The sequence below is a fragment of the Bison bison genome, unplaced genomic scaffold (assembly GCF_000754665.1).
Source record: "Bison bison bison isolate TAMUID 2011002044 unplaced genomic scaffold, Bison_UMD1.0 scf7180017864249, whole genome shotgun sequence".
NCBI classification, from domain to species: domain Eukaryota; kingdom Metazoa; phylum Chordata; class Mammalia; order Artiodactyla; family Bovidae; genus Bison; species Bison bison.
Window position 1 is genome coordinate 3,198,843 of NW_011494821.1, and position 439 is coordinate 3,199,281.

Here is a 439-nt window from a genome sequence, read left to right on the forward strand (position 1 = left end):
AAAAGGAATATTCTGTCTCCATCCTCTACTGTCTTTCTTATTTGATGTCTCCTTCCTCATATAAATGATAAAGTCTTTGAAAGAGGCATTTTTACTATAATTTCCTTAGAATTTGCGATGTAGAATATCCAAAGTAACCTTCTCAAACATCTTGCTTTTCTCTCCCAAACCTCCTAGCTCAAAAAATATCCATAAATGTAGTCCCTAGGAGTGACACCTCTAACTTTATCTTAACATATCAGTACAGCTCCAACACAGAGAATTTCCTCACCTTGATGTTCATGCAGCATTCATCCATTATTGATTAGTAACCTTTTTTTCAATCCTCCCTTGGAAAGACTGCTTACCCTGTCCTGGTAATCCTGATGTTTCTCTACTTTATCATTCCCATAACTGTCCATGGCTACACCTGGAGCTTGTCTTCTTTGTAATCTCTTCT